The sequence below is a fragment of the Schistocerca nitens genome, chromosome 3, assembly GCF_023898315.1.
Source record: "Schistocerca nitens isolate TAMUIC-IGC-003100 chromosome 3, iqSchNite1.1, whole genome shotgun sequence".
Classification (NCBI taxonomy): Eukaryota; Metazoa; Arthropoda; class Insecta; order Orthoptera; family Acrididae; genus Schistocerca; species Schistocerca nitens.
In genome coordinates this window covers 580914413-580939031 of record NC_064616.1, presented here as the reverse complement: position 1 = coordinate 580939031, position 24619 = coordinate 580914413, and the positions used below count along the sequence as shown (strand labels likewise).

The 24619-nt window shown below is 43.6% G+C and overlaps 1 protein-coding gene across 1 annotated transcript in view; it reads left to right on the top strand.

Moving 5' to 3' along the window:
* The window catches only part of LOC126248492 (uncharacterized), a 571346-nt gene that overhangs the window by 305747 nt on the left and 240980 nt on the right, over window positions 1–24619 (top strand). Inside the window, exon 2 of the mRNA XM_049949523.1 lies at window positions 10817–10978. The gene's annotated coding sequence lies outside the window, so the exon portion shown is untranslated. The remainder of the gene's footprint in view (window positions 1–10816; window positions 10979–24619) is intronic.

The window sequence follows — 24619 nt, the reverse complement described above, 5'->3', positions numbered from 1 at the left end:
CCACTGCATTCTAACGTGGGCAAATCGATGGTGTTCATATGGCGGGTGCTTCCGCAGCCAAGATGTCTACCGTATACAAAAAAAGGAGGAGAAACATCATCCACGAACTCACAACGCGGACGAAAGTGTGTGTTGAAAGGTCGTAACGGACGATCACTGAAGAGGACTGTGACGAAGACTAAGACGACAACAGCGGCAAAAGTCACTGCAAAGCTGATTGTCGCACTCGCGAACCCGGTCAGCACCAAAACGACGCTAAGGGAGCTCCAGAAACAGGGAATTGCAGGGCGTGTCAGAATGCCCAAACTATTAATCAGTGACGCAAATGTCCGTAAAGGAAAACGTTGTGCCGAAGCCATAAAACCCGGACTATGGGGCAATGGAAGAAAGTCATTTGGTCGGATGAATCTTGGTACACAGTGTCTACAACTTCTGAACAAGTTTACGTCTGGAGTACGCCGTCCAGTGCCTACGATGCTCACTGCTTGCTGCCGAGAGCGAAACATGGCCCGGGGTTCGGTGATGGGTCAGCGATATCGTGGTATTCCCTGGACCCCGTGGCTACTTTGCAAGGTCGTATTACTGCCGAGGAACATGTAGCCGTTTTGGCTGATCAGGTCTCTTCCATGGTACAATGTTTGTTCCCCAGTCGTGGCGTTGTGTTCCAAGACGACATGGCAACAATTCACGTAGCTCGCATTGTCCAGGACTAGTTCGTTGAGCACTGTCCCCAGATATCCATATTATTGAGCCTTGGTGGTCCACTTCGTAGAGAATGGTGCGTGTTGGTATCCGCCGCCTTCATACTTACCTGAACTTGTTACTACTTTACAGGAGGAATAGTGTAATATTCGAGACGACTGGAAGCTGTTTTGAACACCAACGGTTTTCCTACACCGTATTAGGCATGGTAATTTTTCGTGTTTTCATGCTTTGTGTACCTATTGTAGTTTGTAATATACAAACGCAGCTGTAGTTTGAATATCGTGCTGCGTCAGTCTTTGAAGAAAGTGCCCAAGCTTTTGTTGCTCAGTGGCCTCGATTCAGAGTACAGTATTTTGGCAACACATATCACTGAGGACCGAAATGCTACCTAGAGACAAACCAAACTACGTCCCGCGGTGTTGTAATATGCCTTTAGGTATGGTTTATCATACACTTTTAACAAAATTGCAATCAGTGAGCTTAGGCAATATTAGCTTTTTATGCTAACTGTGTCTTGAAATAAGCGGCATTTTTACAGTTCTCCTGTATTAATAAAGTAGACATCGTCTCAAATTAAAAATGTAGGCTGCTTACTTTTTTGTAAGGAAGACACTTTGAGACAGTCTGTTGTTTGGCAAATATTGAACCAACAGTCATTACACAGATGGAGGCAACTTGATGTGAGAAAGCTTATATAGGTGTGTCGTAGACACGGCCATTACAGAACAGCCTTCCCATACACGCTTTGTCACAGAATAACACATTACAGGACTAGATAATCCCATATCCTCAGATGGGTGACCATTTCTGACAATCCACTCAGTGACATGGAGCATGGACGACGTGGAAATTACTGAACAAACTAAGATCTGAAATTTGGGAAACCAGGACCAGTCCTAATAAATAAGACTTTCCTTGAGTAAACTCATCGTGGGAGGCAACATAGATGTAGCTGAAATGATGAACTGCAACACATGCCCTCCAACAATACGTAATTGTGGATCTAAATAGTCAACACCAATTGGTCATGGCTTTGCTAAATAGTGATCTGATATGTTGCTGCTGCTTTCGCTGTATTAATGTCAGTTTACAAATTACATTTTGCATAATTTCCACATTTTCACACATGTCTGGATGAATACACTTCTTACTAAGTTGTGTTACGTTGTAAGTACGTAATCATACGAAAGCTGTCAGCTCTGACACGGTACATAAATAAGCAACCATTTAAGCCAGCTCATGAAATAGGTGAAATAAAACTCGTTTATGACTGCCAGTTTTACAAACGGCTGCAGTACCCATGTTCGTCGCAAATACCACGCTGTATATATTGTGGCAGTTCTATGTAATACACATTTGACTATGTCTAAGAGCCAGCAAGTTAGAAGCTATGAACTTCTTTTTGAAGCAATAAGGGTGTAAACGATCATGTATCCACTATCAATTCGATCTTTTCATAACTTCAGGAAAAAAATCCAATTAATAATAGCAAACCCTTGCTGAAAAAGTCTGGTCTGAGGAGGAAAAGGGGAGAAAAAGAATTTTGCCGCAAAACAGACAAATTAATGTAATTAATTTATAAATTTATGAAGTCAGATCCTCTTTTGAACGTTAAGTGTCTTCAGAAAGTGCTGAAGTCACGAAACCACTGCTGCCTTGCGATGGTGATGGCAAAGCAACGGTACGAATGAAAACGTTGTGTCAGCGGTGCGTCTGCGTCTGCATCCGCATCTCAGAGTATTTACCTCCGTCGAGAGAAAGACATCTCCGTGGCCATAAACGTCTGTAGACACAACAAAGACAACTCACTTACGTAGCTGAAGAATGCAGCGACCATAAAGTTATAACTTAGCTGACATCATTCCTAGCGTTATCATAGATGCATCCAACTTTCTGAAATGACACAGGTTAAAGGAAGAACCAGAAGTTTCAGCATAGATAATTAACCTTTAGTTTGTGCTAACGATAGAAAATTGTTTTGGCTACTAACTTCACTTAGCTGTGAAATGTTAAAATAAGAATTACTTCATTTATCATGATAACATTTTAGTGTTCCCCACAAAGAGGATGCCCTGATCAGTTATGAGCTTAGTGTAGATGCATGGATTGAACCTCTCACCCTTCAAACATAAACAGTTGTCCATCCTGCACTCTAGTAAATCTCTGTAGTGAGAATCATCCGAAGGTATCAATACGAACAACGAGATCGGCGAGATGTTTCCTGCTAAAAGTAAATAATTCGCAGCTGAAACATGAGGTACGTGATAGCACACCATTTTCAGGAAAGCTATAGTGGAGTGGTACACTGCATATAATACACACATTTAATAACCATAAAATTCAGAAAACCCGCTTTTACTTTGCACCATAAGCGCCAAATGAAAAAAAAAGTAAAAAATCCTGTGCTCGCTGTTAGGGTCCACGCCGTAAATTTATCGTGAAAACGTCGGGATAAAATCAAAAGAGGCTTTTATATGTCCATCTTCCTGACTGATAGTCTGCGGCACTTCGGCCGTTCACTTACGTAATGAAATGAAACACCTGCAACTGTCGTTTTGATGACAAACTGCCTATTGGCTTCTGTCTCGGGTTCTTCGGCCGACGTTCATCTAATGATTTTTCTGACGTTTCGCCAGCACGAGTGGCTGGCATTGTCAAAGCTTCACCCTCCATTGCCGGTGGTGAACTGGCAATGGAGGGTGAAGCTTTGACAATGCCAGCCACTCGTGCTGGCGAAACGTCAGAAAAATCATTAGATGAACGTCGGCCGAAGAACCCGAGACAGAAGCCAATAGGCAGTTTGTCAGCAAGTGGCCACGAAAGTCTCAACAATTTTGTGTCGTTTTGATGTCATTTTTTTAGACTGCAACCAGTTTCGGTGATTCAATACACAATCTTCAGGCCTTAACTGACATTGAGGTAGTGGACTACAATCGTATACATCCATCCGTGACCAACATCCATGAACTGGCTTCCGTAGAATAATGTAAAAGCGATGTTGTGTCCGTGCACCCATCAACTGGACTTTTTAGGCTTTTTGGATTCCTTCGTCCCAAGCAAAACAAATTCGGCACGACAAACACGTACAAACATGATCTGTCCGTTGTGGATTCAACCATTGTTTTAGAAATTACAATCTGGCTGTATTTTGTCTCACAAGAAAGTTCGACTGACGAGTGAATAGACTTTTTAACTTTAAAAAGGCTTACCGCGTTAATGAAAAAAAAGTCTGTACCACAAACATCAAAGATAAACGCCTTCAGAATGTCAGAGTACTCAGAATGCACGGTGAGGTATCAAAAAAATGGTTCAAATGGCTCTGAGCACTATGGGACTTAACTTCTGAGGTCATCAGTCCCCTAGAACTTAGAACTACTTCAACCTAACTAACCTGAGGACATCACACATATCCATGCGCGAGACAGGATTCGAACCTGCGACCGTAGCGGTCGCGCGGTTTCAGACTGTAGCGCCTAGAACCGCTTGGCCACTCAGGCCGGCCGGTGAGGTATCCATATTTGTACAACGGCTAAACGATGATCCTCGTAACGTAGTGATAATATCCGATGAAAGAGAACTACACTCCTGGAAATGGAAAAAAGAACACATTGACACCGGTGTGTCAGACCCACCATACTTGCTCCGGACACTGCGAGAGGGCTGTACAAGCAATGATCACACGCACGGCACAGCGGACACACCAGGAACCGCGGTGTTGGCCGTCGAATGGCGCTAGCTGCGCAGCATTTGTGCACCGCCGCCGTCAGTGTCAGCCAGTTTGCCGTGGCATACGGAGCTCCATCGCAGTCTTTAACACTGGTATCATGCCGCGACAGCGTGGACGTGAACCGTATGTGCATTTGACGGACTTTGAGCGAGGGCGTATAGTGGGCATGCGGGGGGCCGGGTGGACGTACCGCCGAATTGATCAACACGTGGGGCGTGAGGTCTCCACAGTACATCGATGTTGTCGCCAGTGGTCGGTGGAAGGTGCACGTGCCCGTCGACCTGGGACCGGACCGCAGCGACGCACGGATGCACGCCAAGACCGTAGGATCCTACGCAGTGCCGTAGGGGACCGCACCGCCACTTCCCAGCAAATTAGGGACACTGTTGCTCCTGGGGTATCGGCGAGGACCATTCGCAACCGTCTCCATGAAGCTGGGCTACGGTCCCGCACACCGTTAGGCCGTCTTCCGCTCACGCCCCAACATCGTGCAGCCCGCCTCCAGTGGTGTCGCGACAGGCGTGAATGGAGGGACGAATGGAGACGTGTCGTCTTCAGCGATGAGAGTCGCTTCTGCCTTGGTGCCAATGATGGTCGTATGCGTGTTTGGCGCCGTGCAGGTGAGCGCCACAATCAGGACTGCATACGACCGAGGCACACAGGGCCAACACCCGGCATCATGGTGTGGGGAGCGATCTCCTACACTGGCCGTACACCACTGGTGATCGTCGAGGGGACACTGAATAGTGCACGGTACATCCAAACCGTCATCGAACCCATCGTTCTACCATTCCTAGACCGGCAAGGGAACTTGCTGTTCCAACAGGACAATGCACGTCCGCATGTATCCCGTGCCACCCAACGTGCTCTAGAAGGTGTAGGTCAACTACCCTGGCCAGCAAGATCTCCGGATCTGTCCCCCATTGAGCATGTTTTGGACTGGATGAAGCGTCGTCTCACGCGGTCTGCACGTCCAGCAGGAACGCTGGTCCAACTGAGGCGCCAGGTGGAAATGGCATGGCAAGCCGTTCCACAGGACTACATCCAGCATCTCTACGATCGTCTCCATGGGAGAATAGCAGCCTGCATGGCTGCGAAAGGTGGATATACACTGTACTAGTGCCGACATTGTGCATGCTCTGTTGCCTGTGTCTGTGTGCCTGTGGTTCTGTCAGTGTGATCATGTGATGTATCTGACCCCAGGAATGTGTCAATAAAGTTTCCCCTTCCTGGGACAATGAATTCACGGTGTTCTTATTTCAATTTCCAGGAGTGTATTAGACTTGCAGTGCAATAAATGTTTTTGTAGCTTTTATATTTCTGCCAGAATGCTATTTATTTCTTGCAGCGAAAACCAGTTACATGTGAATGATATTGTTGTCAATAAGGCAACATACTCCTCGTGAATGAGAAACATGGAAGTCACAAAACTGTGTTAAACTAAAGTCCGGAGACACGCACACAATCATCGTATAAAGCACAGCAGTAACTCAAAGTATAAAAACAGCGAGCATAACGTTGATTGTAGTACTAGTAAGCAGCCAGGTAAGCAGCCGACGTTAAGACGGGAGCGGCAACGCACGCCCAAACGCTGGTCGTAACCCCCTTCCAGGTGCAAGACGGCGGGTAGCGTCACCTGCGGGAAGTTTGTCTTCATACATCCTGCCGGGTTATGCATATCGTTTCTGACCCAGGGCACAACACTACTGTCCGCAGCTCGTGGTCTAGTGGTTAGCGTTCCTGCCTCTGGAATACGGGGTCCGGGGTTCGATTCCCGGTCGGGTCGGAGATTTTCTCCGCCCGGGGACATCATCCTCCTTCGGGAACAGTGGCGTGACTGGACTGCGAAAAGATTGGGAATTTGTACGGGCCCTGGTAATCGCGCAGTTCAGCTCCCCACAAATGAAATATCATCACACAATACCTGTAACAAAAGCACTCTTCCAGAATCTAACAAAATGGAATAGTGATTTAGACACTGGGCTGTAATCCATCTATATCTACACGCTACGAACTACTGTGAGGTGTAAGGCAGAGACTACCTCACATAGTACCATGTATTAAGCTTTCTTCCAGGTCTATTCGTGTTTGGATAGCGGAAAGAAAGACTTCATCATTGGCCCTTTGCGCACCGTCATCAGTCTAATCTTGTCTATGGTCTCAGTGGGAACGGTAAGTGAAGGACTGCCGAGTATTTCTATACTTCTTTCAGAATACTGGTTCTTGAAACTTCCTAAGTAGGCTTTCGTGAGACACTTTCTATCTACATGCATCTGCCAGATCAGTTTTCTCACAGCCTCCGTGGCGTTCTCCCATGGGTGAAATAAACCCGTGATCATTTGTACTGCTCACATTTTATACGATCAATATCTTCTTTTAGTCCTATTGCCGGCCGGGGTGGTCGAGCGTTTCTAGGCCCTACAGTCTGGAACCGCGCGACCGCTACGGTCGCAGGTTCGAATCCTGCCTCGGGCATGGATGTGTGTGATGTCGTTAGATTCGTTAGGTTTAAGTAGTTGTAAGTTCTAGGGGACTGATGATCTCAGCAGTTAAGTCCAAAAGTGCTCAGAGCCATTTGAACCATTTTTTTAGTCCTATTTGGAATAGATGCTACGCACTTGAGCTGTAGTCTAGGAAGGGTGGCACGCCTGTTTTGTTGACTATATCCTTGTGTATACCGATTGCATTTTCCCAGTATCCTACCAATGAACCAAAGTTTGCAATCTGACTTATCTGGCGCTGAGCCAATGTGATCATTCCACCTCACTCGAGGAGTGGGGTTTCAAATCTCCGCCCAGCCATCCTGATGCAGATGTCTGATTTCCATAAACTGCAAAAGTCGTTTATCTCCCGTCCTTGTCAGACTGAACTTGTACTCACGTCGACGAAACGTTAAAAAAATCAGTAGCTCAATGTAACGAAAGACGTTGACTAGCAGTGTTTATTTCGTTATTCATTGAGGTCGTAATTTGTGTTATATTCTAAGATGTTACTTATCCATTTTGAAACACTTCATTGGGGTGACGTGAAGGTTTCCAGCTATGTGCGAGGTGCTTATTTCGGGCTAGAATGGTAGTGGGAAGGCATCTTGAAATTATAGCCCGCCAAGTTCCGTCAAACGTTGGCACTAGCGTATGTTAAGTAACCATTGTGTGATTGTCTGCTTTCAGTAAACACGATATGTGACTCGCGACCTCGAGGGGTCACTAATTTTTTACTTATCACTAAAGTTGGTTCATCATGGTTCCAGGTATCTTAGGTGACTCTTTGAGTGTCTTAAAAAGAATTGGAAACATGCTTGGTGGAATGATTATTGTGATGACTTACAGGGAGACAACGAGATTGAAATATCTGGAACGCAAATAAAAGTGACAAGAACAGAAAAAAGTTTTATAGAAGCAAGGACACATACATCAAAAGGTCTCAAAGATCAAGAACACAACAAATAAAAGATCAACTAACATCAGTTGAATCATCTTTTAAGCAGAACAACACAAAGAACTTTTATAAAACATCATTCAAAAATAGTTTAAAGAAGTACATGCCATCAAGTTTACAATTTATATATGCAGAAATACAGAAGACTTACATAATAACACAGGGAACTGCTGAATACTTGTGTAGTTCTTTGAAGTAGTCCACAACTGCGATCTACCAACGAAAGAATTTCATTTTGATAACGCTATCCATAAATACAACCTGACTGAACGCCATAAAACAATAGAGGAAATCAGGAAATTAAACATCAATTTAAAAATAACAAAGCATCAGGAGAAGACAGTATAGTTGCTGAATTACGGAAACAGTCTAGTGACAATATTATTCTGTGCTTAACAGAAATCATTTATGAAATTTAGACAAGAAACAACTTACCCTCAAAATGGACATTTGAATTAATACACCCGTTACATAAAAAAGGAAAGAAAACTGATTGTAAAAATTATAGAGGGATCTGTCTCCTGCCAGTGACATATCAGATCTTGTTTATGACACTTTTAAAGAGAGCTCTAGGAATACTCGATCCACAACTACGAGAGTATCAAGCAGGATTTAGGAAGGAAAGATCTTGTGCAGAGCAAATACTAAATCTAAAGAACATAACTGAAATGGGGAAAATCATAAACTTTAAATACTTGATCACCTGTGGATATTTTAAAAAAAGCATATGTATCAGTTAATAGAAATGCACTCATCAGCATTTTAAAGGGATTCGGACTCGACAATAAAACAGAAATAATTAAAGGAACTTCAAGAAACACATCAAAAGTGAAATTTATGGGGGAACTGTCAAAACCTTTTGAAATAAAATCAGGAGTAACACAGGGAGATAATTTATCGTCCCTACTTTTTAACTGGAATTTAGAGAAGCTAGAGAATGGAGAAAATTCATCAATACTAAGTGTGTTCAACTGTGAAGAAACTCAAATAAAATCGCTATAGATTGTGTAGCTTTTGCAGGTGACATGGAATTACTGACGTACTAGGCTGTGCCAAAGAATGAATAACAGAACCCTAGAGACGAGCAAACAAAATAGGACTAAAATATCATTTGAAAAACACATTCCATGGCAATTATCAATTATGTCCCTACAGATCTTAAAGTTCATAAAAACACAATATCTAAAACAAACTGTTTCAAATATCTAGGAGAATGGACAACAAGCAAGCCGAAAGAAAAGATAGCCACAGAAAATAGAGTACATAAAATGGAAAGGACATTCCAAATGACAAAAAAGTAAGAGAAAAACTTTGTCCTGGATCACAAAACTAAGACAATATCAAACAGTGGTATGGCTTGAAACACTGTCTGCAGCAGAAACACTAAACCAGCAAGTTTTGGGGATCTTGAAAAACTGGAAAAAGTTGAAAGAATTCGAAGGAAAATACTGGGACCTAGAAGTAATATGAGCAGTAATGTAAAAGCTAACTGAGAAATTGAGGGAAAGAAGACTACAGTTTTATGACAGCATATCCCGAATGGAAATGCAGGAGTCAAACTGGACGTGGTAGATAACAAATACTTTCTAGAGAAGTGACACAAAAGGCAGGATTTCACGAAGAAAGTGGTCTGTAAAAGGAAGAAAGTGGACCCAGGAAGCAAAGGAACGATACTCTCGAAGGATAAAGAAAGTCTCGGCCCAATGAAAATTAAACACAAAGAAGCAAAACCAAATAGTGCAGTCACACTAACGTACTTTTTAGGCTAATTATCTCTCACAATATTCTCTTATCTTTAAATAATTTCGTATTGTGTAATACTTAAAAATATACTATTTCGATCTTTATATCACATATTTGTATCTGCCGAATTGAGCGTTGCCAGAAATCAATTAAAAAAACAAAAACCTCGTGTTAATCGTTGGTGTTTCCTGTTGGTCCTCGAATAGGCCGATTTGTACGGCCTGAAGTCCTTCGGGTGAATTGCTGACGCGATAGTGGCCCATAAAAATCCCAGCGCCAGAACGACTACGAAAATTATGTGCCCGATGCGTCTTCCGCCAACTATCTAGCCACTACCGAATACGCTACGATCTCATCCAGTCTTATCTGTAGCTCACACAGCTTACGCAGGCCCTCACGATGCTTTCTGAGACTACAGACGTGCTGTCCCCAATATCTTGGTAACAATAATAAAACTGTTATACGCCCATGGAAGAAAGGGAAGGAATAGTAGCGTTTAACGTCTCGTCGACGACGATGTCAGTAGAGACGGAGCACAAGCTCGTATTGGGGAAGCATGAGGAAAAAAATCGGTCTTGTCCTTTTCAAAGGAACCCTTTCAAAATTTCCCTTTGGCGATCCAGGGAAACAACGGGAAGCCTAAATCACTATGAGCACGTGTTTTAAAGTTCCGTCCATTCAAATCCGATTCAAGTGTTTTACACTGCACCATTTTGTCTGGTCTTACCATTGAGACACAGAGTGATGACACACAGTATACGATATCCTCCAAAATTTCAGTAATCGTGGCCATGGAGGAGCATGTCGTTAACCAGCGCTGTCCTCCCCGTTACTATCAGCTGTCGAACCAACGCCAACTTCCACTTAAGCCGCCTTGTCAGTAGTTATCATAAAACTAAGCGTGTCGTCCAGACCTCCCACCAACGTAAAATCGTTGAGAGTACCAGAAATCTAACCCAAGATCTCCACGAGACAGTCGTTCAATGATCGCTGACACAGAGGCAGAGTTCCAGCAAAATACCTACCACTAATCCTATCTCTCTCTCTCTCTCTCTCTCTCTCTCTATCTATCTATCTATCTATCTATCTATGGTGAATAATGGTTGTTCTGTTACATTTAGAGCAATGTTGCAAATATTTTCTGGTAGCGAGATTGCAAGTAATATGTTCATAGAATTCTGCTAAAATGCCATTATTTTTCAGGTGCGAGGATCGAGCCGAGGCCTGCGTCCCGTGGGCGGAAACTTGCTTACTTCGGAACAGTCGGTGCATTAGACACTGAACTTCCGTGGTGACCACAGCATTTGAATCCCATTCCGCGTCGGAGAAGAGCCTCTAGACGAATACTTCTTCAAGACGACAACAGTAAGTTCCTGCTTAAGTTTTTATGACTAGAAATATGTAATTCCGAGGAAGGGTGGACTGCTAACTCCAGACATAGCAACTGAGGCATTAAATTAAAGTAGTGCCAAAAACGCTGCAGACAGAAAATGCAATTCGTAATGCACTACTGTCTACGTTCGTGAAGATGTATGTTCTACCGTTCATTGAAGGCGGACTGCCAAAGCATCACCTGGCAACTTAATATGCTGCACTCTAAAGCTACGTCTCATGGCGGTGATAGTTTGAAACAGGTGTACGCTCAGAATTGCACTTCTTGTAAATTTTTTTCTCCCTTGTGCTCATGATTCGCGTTCTCCAAGTTTCATGTTTCGTGGTATTCGACACGTCATTTGAATATTTTCACTAATTTTTTACCTTTAACATTTTATTTTAAACCAGTGGCGGAGAATGTGACTTTCTCACACCCCAGCCTAGCAGACGGTTCAGACACATCCGTTTATTTGAACTGAGGGCAAAACTGCACAGTGTCAGGTACAAATTTTGCTGAGTCACATCCCGTCCGTCGCTTCATGCACAGTCTTAGTGGCGGAAAGTGAAGGAAACTTATGTATCCATCTCCACGATTTCTGCCGGGGCTTCTCAGTGTGAACCGAGCGAGGTGGCGCAGTGGTTAGACACTGGACTCGCATTCGGGAGGACGACGGTTCAATCCCGCGTCCGGCCACCCTGATGTAGCTTTTCCGTGATTTCCCTAAACCGCTCCAGGCAAATGCCGGGGGGGGACTGATGACCTTCGCTGTTTAGTCCCCCTTAAACATCCCAACAACCACCACCACCAAATGCCGGGATGGTTCCTTTCAAAGGGCACGGCCGACTTCCTTCCCCGTCCTTCCCTAATCCAATGAGATCGATGACCTCGCTGTCTGGTCTCCTTCCCCGAAACGACTAACCAACCTTCTCAGTGTGAGATTTCCGTGGTTCTGTAGATATACAACTAACTTTGAGATAGATCTTGACTTTTAAAACTCGGGAACCCTACGTCGAACTCACTCACTTGGCTCAGTATTGAGACGATCATGAAGCTTAGTTACAAGACCACCGAGCAAGGTAGCGCCCTTGTTGAGATACTGCACGAACCTACATTCAGAAGCGTCAGGTTTCAAATTTCCGCCCGTTAATCCACATTTGGGTTTTCTGTTTTCTTAAATAGCTTATGGCTAATTTCGAGATTTGTTCTTTCAAAGAAGCCCATGGATTATTCCTTTGTTCTTTCTTCTTCAGTCCGTAATGTTGTATTAATTTTCTTGCTTCAGTATTGCTAATGTTCCCCAATACCTGAAATTACTTGTAATGTAACCTCACCACATTACGTCAAAAGCGTATCTAAAAATTTCAAAGAATGATTTTTGTAAAATATAAGTCTCGCTTAAAATATATTGGTTAACACCTCTTCGCAATGGCTATTTTTGTTTGTTTGAAGTGTCGTACCTCGAGAGACATCTTCTCGTGGAATATTCTTTCAGAAATTTCAGGAATCCAGCGTTTCCTTGATTAAAGATACACCGATGAGCAAAAAATTACGACCACTACCCACCGCGAGACTGAATACCGCCTGGTTTCGTTGCCGGCACGTGACGCGTTAAGGAAACTACATCGGGCCTCTGTCCCAAGAGTCGTCAGCCGACTTTTTTCTGGTATTTCTGCAGATAGTGCCAATTTCGTTTTTGCATTGTGTAGTTGGGGTCAGCCCAAACAATTCCTTCTAGTCATATTTTTCATGCGACGCACAGTGTCAGCAGAAAGCGTCGATTTGTTTTCCATTACATAAAAAATTATTTTTAAATCGGAATTTTACTTGCCCATTTGACAGATTGTTCCCATATTAGTTTATCCCGGTATTCGTTTTATCCCGGTATTCGTTTTATCCCGGTATTCGTTTTATCGATAGGTGTTAACAGGGACAGTAAAACACGAAGAATACACAGCAACCCAGCAGCGACTCAGTAGCGCTTCATGCCTGGCAGTAGCTATAAGTGCGGGCTAGGTAGGGGTGGCGGTTATCGCTGAAACAACCGGTTCTCAGTTATATCGATTTTTCTTCAACCGGAGGGGGGGGGGGGGGAGGGGAGTTTCCACCGAGGGCCTAACCATACAATAACCGAGAAAGAGTGGTTCGGTGTGGGGCGGCGGAGGGGTGAAGTGGACTGCGGTAGTCGTCGTGGGGTTGTGGACCACTGCGGCTGCGGCGGGGACGGAGCCTCTCCGTCGTTTCTAGGCCCCAGTTAACATACAATACAATAAAATATACAAGTATTGCTTTACCTGTATGTACATCTCTGGTGTCACAAATCTCCGGAAATCTACCAATGACTTTTCGCGTCCACGCCACACAAAATCGTTGCTGTATGGAGCGGTATGATATTAAACAGATGGTCATATCGATTTGGCTCATCAGTATATGTATTTATCCTTAGCTGACGTCTAATTTTAGTTAACTTAGTACTGAAATCCTGTATGATTAGGAAAATTTTTATCTATTTCCAGCACTATAGTTTCTTTTTAACTTATACGGGAGCACATTAGGTAAGCTTAATGAGTAGTTTACATCCTACAGCATCTTATTTTGATGAATGAAAATATCTGAAAGCATAAGCGCTACATCTATTGATACAGAGATTTTGCTTTGTATCATATACCTCAAGTTCGACGTGGCATTATTCGAAACATCGATTTCAGAGTTAACTTCTATTAAAACTTTATCTACTTTTGATTAAAAAATGTATTCAACAAACTATGTTATAGTGAGACACTGGAATGAAAGATTTAATCCGTGAAAAGTTTTCTGCTATCCATGACAAACTGATAAGTTTTAGTGAAACAATTCATTGTCGATAACGATGTTACATTCACATTGGTTGCACGTATCTGGTGTAAACCTGTACAGCAAGATACTCAAATTTTGCTGCATATTTAGAACATAGGAAAGAGGCAGTGCATAAAAGATGACGGGTACACAAAATTTGGATGGTGAAGGATTAGTTCAGTGATTATGTGTTTTATAATATGTGCATAATGAAGTCGAACGTCAAATGATATTTCTGTTTCTTTGAGCTTAAGAATGAACATAGCACAGTTTTGAAAAGCATTCGCTAACGCAGTGCTTGTGGCCGTCAGTAAGCGAGCGAACTGTGCGAATCTGGATATAAAATCATCGATCATTTCTGTAAAATAGTTGAGACGTTCCACATCACAGCGAAATGTCGCCAACATGATTCAGTTTTTGGCAAGTACAAAAGTTCACCAGGAAAACAGAAGTGAGTACCTACGCTCATAAGCCCAAACATTATGACCACTGCCCACCGCGACGTTGTATGCCGCCTGGTGACGTAGCAGGCACGTGATGCGGTAAAAAAAGTATATAAGCGGAGCAGACGCGGACGGGGGATCACCCTAGCGAAGATATGGGCTGCGAACGGGAAAATCCAAAATGATAAGCGACTTTGACAAGGGGCAGATTATTATTAGCAGAGCCTGTGAACGAGTACCTCGAAAACGGCGAAGCTGTCGAATGCTCACGTGCTACTGTCGTGAGCATGTACGGTAAGAGGTGGGACAGTGAAACAACCACTACGCGTCAGATGGTTGGACGTCTACGACCCACCCCTACTTGTTCACATGTTGACTCAACGACATCGTCAGTTACGATTGCAGTGAGCACGAAACTATCGGGATTTGACCTTCAATCAACGTAAACATGTCGGCTCTTCGGGTGAATCACATTTTTGCTACACTAGGTCTTATCCACAAACGCCGACGTCGAGGTGAACGGCGACCCGAAACTTGCAACCCGTCACTGACGCAGGCTGGTGGGAGCAGTATAATGCTATGGGAGACATTATACTACGGTTGCATGGGACCTGTGATAGTAATCAAAGACACAATGACCACTGCGAACCAACTGCATCCCTTCATGCTTGATGTCTTCCCCGACGGCGATGTCATCTTTCAGCAGCATAATCGTCCGTGTCTCGGAGCCAGGACCGTGCTGCAGTGGTTTGAGGAGCATTAGAGTAGACTCAGGTTGATGTCTTGGCGACCAAATTCGCCTGATATAAATTCTATGAAACTCATCTGGATCGCTATCGGGCTTCATCACCCTATACGCGAATTACATGACTTGTGCGTAGTCCTTTAATGTCGCATACTTCCACAAACATACCAACAAACTTTTGGATTACTGATACGTGGAATCAGTGATGTATTTCGGGAAATAATGTTTTGGCTCACCGGTGTACATTTCAAAGTTTCTTGTAAACGAGTACTCTCTCTAGAAACGTCTTTATGAAAAATAAGGAAATACTGGATTAATGTGTAATCCGTCATTTGTGTATTAACTGGAAAACTCTGTCCTGCACCTCTAAGGAACTGTGCGACAGCGCTATTCTCAGTATATTATTTCAAACATTAACGTAGTGAGCAATTACAGAGGGGAACTCGAAGAAACGTTAACGTGGGTATGATAGCAGACGAACTCTGAGTATTTTAATACTACAATTTTTCTAGGTTTATTAAGGAAAGAGGAACTAACGTTTTGAGTAGAATACCAAATAGTTCCTACTCTGATTAAATAATCTTCGTTCATTCAAGTAACTCTTGGTACCTCTGACCTATGTGCAACGGTTTGTGCAGACATCTCTGCTTATTGTACTTGAACCTCTTAGTTCAGGCTGGCCCCAATGTGTTCGGTGATCCGCAGGAGCAACAGCAGCAGCGATTAATGGCGCTGGGAAATCCAGTTATATTGTCTGGAATGTGAATACGGCGTCTGAAGAACCACTAAGACTTTTAAATTACAGCACACTGCAACCGATGTAAGCGTGGTCTCTTAATGCAGCTTCAGTTCAAAAGGGTCGCTTTAGTTGTGGTCATTTGTAGATGCACACGTCATGCTCGCGAAAGGAACGTTGCCTGCAGACTGAGTCTGCACACAAAAGTTGGCTCGCACGGTGTGCACAACACATGAAGGTATTACGTTGTCTCGCCACTACAATGAAAAGCTAGCGAAAGGAAAGGTATATGTCGGGTTGTTTAAGAATATTGCCACTCATCCTCTCCGGAGCATTTTGCGCGCACTTTTTGCTATTTCCCTACTCAGATCTCGCGTCCATGTCACGCATGCACTACACGTCCCACGAACACAACCATTTTGCTTATCTTCCGACAAGAAACCTTTAATTGATCTAACGTGTCTACCTCCGTATTTGTTGAAAGCGTCACATAGGAACATCTAACCACATACTTTTCGAGAAGAAAAATAAAACTTTGCTTTACATAATGCTTTCCAAGTACTTCAAATTGACATTAGTAGCGCTATTCACAATGGAACGTTTCACATAGGAACCACAGTTAAGTGTAATCCTAGACTTACCTACGTATTTTCACTTATTTTGCTCAAAGAATCATAAGTGTTCTTTACTCTTCGTTTTTAAGACGTATTACATCTGCCTGAACTGTGATTAAAATTCGCATATTTTAGTTTAGTGTAAAACTAGTTTTTCATACTAATTGATGTAACTTTATTTTAACGTGAACCTAACTTCACACACTTATAAATCTCTTGAGGTTAAAAACAAATTACGTAGCTTTAATGAAAGGGTGATTTTGACACAGTCATATTCGCTGGTCAGGATTGATTTGCGTTTCACGTTACATTTCTTAGACGCTAGCGTACTTCACTTGATGAAAACTGGTGAGTGTGGATTTATGCGATACTATACGTTAACTATATGAAGAACAGATACCATCTTCATATAGTTAAAGTTATCCGGCCATTGACCTTCTGTGCGGAAGTACACGTATTGCCAGAGCTCTTACGGGGCTCGGTAAGATTGTCTGCCGCGAGTTATGAGTGTAATGGGCAGGGGCACTACGAATGTAGTGTGTGGACATTAAGTTGGAAATATGGGTCTCACGGGGAGCGTGCATGGGATAAATCCCTGCAGTCGCCCTACCCTCTGTGCCCTCGGGGCTCAGATGGATAGACCGTCTGCCATGTAAGCAGGATATCCCTGGTTCGAGTCCCGATCGGGGCACACATTTTCAACTGTCCGCGTTGATGTACATCAATGCCTGTCGACAGCGTAGGGTCTTGATTTGTTTATCATTTCACTATACGTTAAGCTTAGTCTTATATATGTATATTAGTATTTCAGAATCAGCTTAAGTAATCGGAACTTGATCTAATCCGACGTAGCAACTACTTACGAGCTTGCAACCGGATGTAATGAAGAACATTTATCTACCCAGCATTTTTTGCAACTACCCAATTAACTAATAAAGTATATTTTTCAGTAAAGTTAGTCACACTTTGCCACCTGAGCTTGGAAGATGTGGTTTGTTGTTATTAGAAGAGATCAAGTGAACCAGTTACATTATTTTAGAGATTACATGCTCTTAAGCGCCAAAGAAGCTGGCATAGGCATGCGTATTCAAATACAAAAATATGTAAACAGGCAGAATACGGCGCTGCGGGCGGAAACGCCAATATGAGACAATTGTCTGTCGCGGTTGTTAGATCGGTTATTGCTGCTATAATGGGCAGGGTATCAAGATTTAAGTGAGTTTGAAAGTGGTGCTATATTCGGCGCACGAGCGATGAGACACAGCGTCTCCGAGGTAGCGATGTACGACGTTTCGCGAGTGTACCGTGAATATCACGAATTCGATAAAACATCAAATCTCCGACATCACTGCTGCAAAAAACGGGATCAACGACGACTGAAGAGAATCGTTCAACGTTACAGAAGTGGATCCCTACCTCAAATTGCTGCAGATTTCAATTTTGGGTAATCAACAAGTGTCAGCGTGCGAACCATTCAATGAAACATCATCGATATGGGCTTTCGAAGCCGAAGGCCCACTCGTGTACCCTTGATAACTGCACGACACAAAGCTTTACGCCTCACCTGAGTCCGTCAACACAGACATTAGGCTGTTGATGACTGAAAGGAGACTCGTCCGACCAGGCAACATGTTTCCAAATTGTACCGATCGGATGGACGTGTACCGGTATGGAGACAACCTCATGAATCCATTGATCTTGCATGTCACCTGGGGACAGCTGAAGCTGATGGAGGCTCTGTAATGGTGTGGGCCGTGTGCAGTTGGAGTGATATGGGACCCCTGATATGTCTAGATACTACTCTGACATGTGACACGTACGTAAGCATCCTGTCTGGTAACCTGTAGCCGGCCGCGGTGGTCTAGCGGTTCTAGGCGCTCAGTCAGGAAACGCGCGACTGCTACGGTCGCAGGTTCGAATCCTGCCTCGGGCATGGATGTGTGTGATGTCCTTAGGTTAGTTAGGTTTAAGTAGTTCTAAGTTCTAGGGGACTTATGACCACAGATGTTGAGTCCCATAGTGCTCAGAGCCATTTTTTTTTTTTTTTTGTAACCTGTATCCACTTATGTCCATTGTGCATTACGACGGACTTTGGCAATTCCAGCAGTACAATGCGACACCCCACACGTCCAGAATTGGTACAGAGTGGCTCCAGGTACACTCCTCTGAGTTTAAACACTTCCGCTGGCCACCAGACTCCCCAGACATGAAAACTACTGATCATATCTGGGATGCTTTGCAACGTGTTGTCCAGAAGAGATCCCCGCCCTCTCGTACTCTTGCGGGTTTATGGACAGCCCTGCAGGATTCGTCGTGTCAATTCTCTGCAGCACTACTTCAGACATTAGTCCATGCCACGTCGTGTTGCAGCACTTCCGCGTGCTGGCGGGGGCCCTACACGATATTACGCAGGAGTACCAGTTCGTTTGGCTCTTCAGTGTAGATCTACCAGTAAGAAGAAGGGTAAAAGTAGATTAGCGATGGGCCATCATTAGTCGCCGCGCGGGGTAGCTGCGCGGTCTGGGCGTCTTGTTAAGGTCCATGCGGCTCTCCCCGTCGGAGGTTCGAGTCCTTCATCGGGCATGGGTGTATGTGTTTTTCATAGCTTAAGTTAGTTTAAGTTGGATTAAGTAGTGTGCAAGCTTGGGGACCGATGACCTAAGCAGTTTGGTCTCATAAGATCAGCGAGTTTAATTGAATTATATTTTTTAGTTGACATAATGAACAAATACATGAAATGGTATAGTGTCTCAGGATTCGACAGTAAATGGACAAGAGTAGAAATAACAAAGAAGCAGAAATGAAGTTACTGCGTAGCAGTTGGTTCATATAACGAAGGAGCAGACGTTAAGGTGTCTCGGTAGATCACGACTTTCCACCTGAACCTTCTAACAATGGTACTGATGGAAAAATTCTAATATTAGATAAGAAATGCAACAAGTATTTTATTAATTCGTTTATTCTAAATGTTACCTGTTACAACTGACAAATTTCGTTGATTCAGTAGATAAGATATATAGATACTGATAAAAGGTTTCCGTCTCGATAATAAATAGGCAGGTAATATTATAGCAACAAGCTAATTTTTGTATTTTACAGTTTTCTGCAAATTTTTGTTCTCGTAAAAAGTCTCCTTATGTTTCGAAAACAGAAGAGAAAATAAACGCGGGATTATTTTTATTTGGAAGCAAATAACAACTTTATCAGGTTCTCCGATGTTGAGCTTTCAATTCAGTGGATTCCTCACCTGTGATAGTGTAATACAGACTGTCTAGTTGATAGACTCTTAATAGCACTGTAACATGCATTCCGCTCGTTTGTAACAGTCTGTAACATCCGTTTTTAACCTCTTACGGTGTGCGTGTTACCGAAATTAGGTTATAGTTCCCAAACATGTACTCATTCGTTTCAACTTTGGCCCGGAAACTAATAAACATTGTGCTAAATATTAATCTTAAGAAACAGACGAAACTAAGTGATACTGCAAGGGTACACAACAGTGAAATTATGATTCCCGCGATCGTAGCCGTAGTTGAATTACGTGTAAAGGAGTTGAACACATCAGTGCTGATAGAATAGCTGCCAACTAAACAAGAGCGTCAAGTTCATGGTACGAAAACCATCAGACTGCCATTGGAAAATCTAGTTTTGCGCGAAAACCATCTTCTGTAGAGATCAGTATTAGTCATCTGATCTAAATAAAGTAAAAAAAAAAAAATCATCGGTCTACCATGGAAATGTACAGCTATCCTTGAACAATATCCTATGTGCTTTTTCTAAAAATTGCCTTTTATTATGTTACATAAACGGGAACTTCAAAGAAAGATCGACCAATGATGCCAATGAATGCAGGATTGTTTTTATCAATGGGTGACTAACATCACAGACAACTTGTGACTTACTTGGCGACGCAGCTGAAGTACGTCACTTCCTCTATTCTCTTTACAAGCGGCATAGGTCGCTACTCGGAAGGAACCTGTATTCCTATCTGAGTGCCATTTTTTACGAGTGACTAACGTGTTACCTGTCACTCTTACCAACTACAAACGCTAGAAACTTTTGTGACAACAACACACATTCGCGTCACTTTCGAGGATTACACTCACCCTGTTCCTCTGAAGCAAAAGTGACTGCTGTGCATGTCTCTTCAAGTACAGTATCTGATCAAAAGTATCCGGACACCCCTGTCTAATGCGAAATTGACCACCGGATCTCACGAGAGACGGACCTGCCAGTATAAAAATAATGCAGGGAGTATTGGGTTGTCAGTAAAAAAAAGTAATAGCAGAAAAGGTCTGCCATGACAGCTTAGTGACTTCGAACGTGGACTAATCATTGAATATCACCAGAGTAACTAATCCGTTAGGTTCATTTCCACCCTTTTAATGATGTCTAAGTCGAATGTTGATGTGATTGTGAAGTGGAAAGGCGAAGGGACAAACACAACTAAACAGAGATCACGCCGACCTCATGTACGGAATGACAGGGACCGTCGAGTATTGCGGAGGGAGGTTGCAAGAAACCGCATGAAATCAGCGGAAGAAATCGCTGGTCAGTTTCAGAGAGCTACCAGCAACACAGCTATCACATTGGCTGTGCGTAGGGGAGTTATATACAAGAGGGTGCAACAATCGAGCAGCTCCTCCAAGCCACACATTTCTGAGGTCAGTGCTAAGCGAGACTTGAGGTGGCATAAAGAGCGACGGCAATGGACAGTGGATGACTGGAAATGAGTGATTAGGAGTAATGAAACTCGTTATATCCCGTGGCATTCCGATGGAAGCCTTTGGGTTTGGCGAATGCCTCGAGAACGTTGCTGCCATCAAGTGTAGCGTCAACGGTGAAGTTCGAAGTAGGTGGAGTTACGGTATAGGGACGTTTTTCGTGGTTAGGGTGTTGTCACCGTATCGCGCCTAACATAAATCTGAATGCAGAAAGATATGAAGAGATTTTACAGCTGACTGTGTATAGTAGAGGAACAATTTGGAGCCGATGATTTTTTTGTCTCAGAATGACAATGTACCCTGTCATAAAGCAGCATCTGTGACTATGGTCTGTAGATAATGACAGTGAACCCAGTGGTACACGTTTGGGATGAGTTAGAACGTAGACTTCGCTGCAGACTCCAGCGTGCAACGTCACTACCTTCTCTGGTTTCAGCTCTGAGGAAAAATGGACTGCCATTCCTCCACAGACATTCAGAGGTCCCATTGAAAACGTCCCCAGCAGAGTTCATGCAGTCATTAAGGCAAAGCGTCGAAATACTTTGTATTAATGACAACCAATAGATGTCCAGATACTTTCATCAGATAGCCTGTACCGGGTTAATGAATGATCGCAAGACTGGTTCACACTTTAGGAGCCATGGTCAACAGTGGCACTTCTCAGTTTTATTCCTGACGATGAGTACAAAAGTAACAGAAAAATTGTTTCCTATGCATTGTTCAGTAGGTTGCTATGAATTTCATGACTGGCTAAAACTGTCTTCAAAACTGGGGCCCTAACCAAAAGCCTTATTTTTCGCGGAAAGTATTGTTACCGACTGGGCTACTTAGGCGCTAGTCGAGACTCCCACCTTGACAAATTTAGTACCTCCAGCATCTCTCAGCAACTTCCCAAACTCCACAGAGCCTTTCCTGTAAACCTACTTGCAGTATGAATAGTAGCAAAACTGACATTGTCGAAAACTGTTTAGCCACAACACAAGGGTTGCTTCCAGAATGTAAGTCATCCTCGAAGCTCTGAAAGAGGCTTTCCAATTGTTGTGATTAGAGCAAGTTCAATGGTTCAAATGGCTCTGAGCACTATGTGACTTAACATCTATGGTCATCAGTCCCCTAGAACTTAGAACTACTTAAACCTAACTAACCTAAGGACATCACACAACACCCAGTCATCACGAGGCAGCGAAAATCCCTGACCCCGCCGGGAATCGAACCCGGGAACCCGGGCGTGGGAAGCGAGAACGCTACCGCACGACCACGAGCTGCGCACTTAGAGCAGGTGTAGACCTTTATATAGCTGTTGCGAGTACAGAATTCTGACTGCGTTTATTTTTAAATGGCTGTTCATCTTAAAAGAACGGTCTATCCTATGCACTTCTAGACGTTAGAAAAATCTGAATCGTTATTTCTGCACAGATTGTCAATGATTTGTGGGAGGCAGTTTATTCAGTTCGCCACTGATGGCGGCGTTCAGCGCTGAGCATCGTACTTCGGTGTAGTCTATTTGCTGAAGGATACATTACTGTTACAGTTTACTCGCCACTCATGAGCTCTTGTCACGCCCCGGGTCACAGGCACCACCAGACCCTAGCTCCAACAAAGCTGCTGTTGCACCAGAGCCGCTGTGTGGATCCCGGGGCTGCAATCCTCTGCACACGGTTCGATACTTTTGCGGGCTGCGAGGAATCAGATCGCGGTCTGCAGGCTATTCCACAAACATAGCACACAGAGAAATACATCACAGTCCTACAGTGCCGTAGCAATACGTTATCATATCATTACGAGAGAGCTCCGCTAACGCACTCTGATGGACGTTTTAGGTTTGGACTCTACAGAGAATGGCATCTACAAAAAACTCATTGTACACGTTTTGGTGGTGTACATACAATCGGGGTGGCGCCCCTCGTGGTCTCGCGGTAGCGTTCTCGCTTCCCGAGCCCGGGGTCCCGGGTTCGATTCCCGGCGGGGTCAGGAATTTTTCCTGCCTCCAGATGACTGGGTGTTATTGTGTCGTCATCATCATCATTCTTCCCCAGTACGGTCGGAGGAAGGCAATGGCAAACCACCTCCACTAGGACCTTGCCTAGTAAGGCGGCGCGATTCTCCCGCGTCGCTCCCCTACGCTCTGTAAAGAAGTATGGGACTCATCATCATCATCACATACAATCGAAACTAGTCATCAATTTCTTATGTTTTCCGTCGTTTCTTGGTTGTTTTTATATTCTAAGAGATCTCAGCTGTCTGTGCAACTTAATGAAAGGCTGTTTGTTTTGTAACAAATCAAACAGCCTTACATTTAGTTGAATAAGCGGACCACATCTCCAAAAAATTAGCTCATCATCTTTACCACTGTGGCTGCTTCATTATGTATCAGTGAATCAAATTACACACACACACACACACACACACACACACACACACACACACACACACACACACACACACACACACACACACACATTTTTGTTCTTTGATTAGCATTTTGCAAGTATTTCATGCAGTCTTTTCAATTTTCGAGATTTCATATTTCTCAACTGCAAGATAAATTATGTGGAAAGCTAGTTATATTTCACAGGGTACTCGCAGGGCCTGAAAAGCGAATTGTAATACAGAAAAATGAACACGAATATTTCTGCCTAAGTTGCTGTAATATATTTCCTGTGTATCTAACTCTCCACCGGTCGCGTGTTGCATTCCATGCACGTATTGACATAGATTGTTTATGGACAGAAAAGTACTGCCAGCAAAGGCGTGGGAGGGGCAGGCAGCAAGAGGAGTGTTGTCACAACGAGCAGCTGACGCCAGTATGCTGAGAAGCTGACCGGAATCGCTGGGCAGTTAAAGTAAGCCAGGTACAATGGCACGACCGGTGTAAGTTAACACAGTTACGTCAGCAACTGGTGAATTATAGATAACGCAAACGAGGAAGGCAATCGTTTTTATAGATTTTCCGAACTAAACTCAAATCCTCTCCGCATTCCAGGTAATCTGAGAGCAGAGGAGACAGCTGATGACCCAACAAATCAACCACGTACCACATCATTGAGGTCAATGGTTTTCAGTTAAAACTACACATATCGGCAGCTAAACTAATCTTTATGGCATCCCATGCAACAATAATGCCAAGTGAACGTTTCTTTACATCTGCATCATTACTCTGCAATTCGCAATAAAATGCCTGACAGAGGGTTGATCGAACCACCTTCAAGCTATTTTTTTACCGTTCCACTCTGGAACAGCGCCTAGGAAAAACGAACAGTTAAATCTTTCCACGCCAATTCTGATTGTTCTTATATTTTTTATGACCATCCTTTCTGTCTACGTAGGTGGGCGCCAAAAAGTGTTTTCACACTCTGAGGAGAAAGATGGTGATTGAAAATTCATGAGAGGGTCCTCCTGCAGCGAAAAACGCCTTTGTTTTAATGGCTGCCACCACAATTCGTGTATCTTATCAGTGGCACTCTCTCTCCTGTTTCGCGATAATACAAGTGAGCTGCCTTCCTTTGAACGTTTTCGATGTCCTCCCTCAATCCTATA